Source organism: Notothenia rossii (assembly GCF_949606895.1).
Source record: "Notothenia rossii genome assembly, chromosome: 3".
NCBI classification, from domain to species: Eukaryota; Metazoa; Chordata; class Actinopteri; order Perciformes; family Nototheniidae; genus Notothenia; species Notothenia rossii.
In genome coordinates, this window is record NC_136901.1 from 30,436,105 (window position 1) to 30,436,370 (window position 266).

Consider the following 266-nt stretch of genomic DNA (forward strand, 5'->3'; position numbering starts at 1 on the left):
AATCGTTAGGCAACTCTTTTATTGCACTAGGTAACAGCAACAATAGGTTGTAGCATTCAAACCTGCTCATGGACTGAGAGACAGCAAGCGCATTTCGTGGCATCTGCGGGCAGTGGCAAGTACTTCCGGCATCTGCCACGGAGGCCGCTACTCCGTGGTATCTGTGGCAAGTATATGCCACAGATGTGGTATCTGTGGCAAGTATACAGGACTGTCTCAGAAAATTAGAATATTGTGATAAAGTTCTTTATTTTCTGTAATGCAAT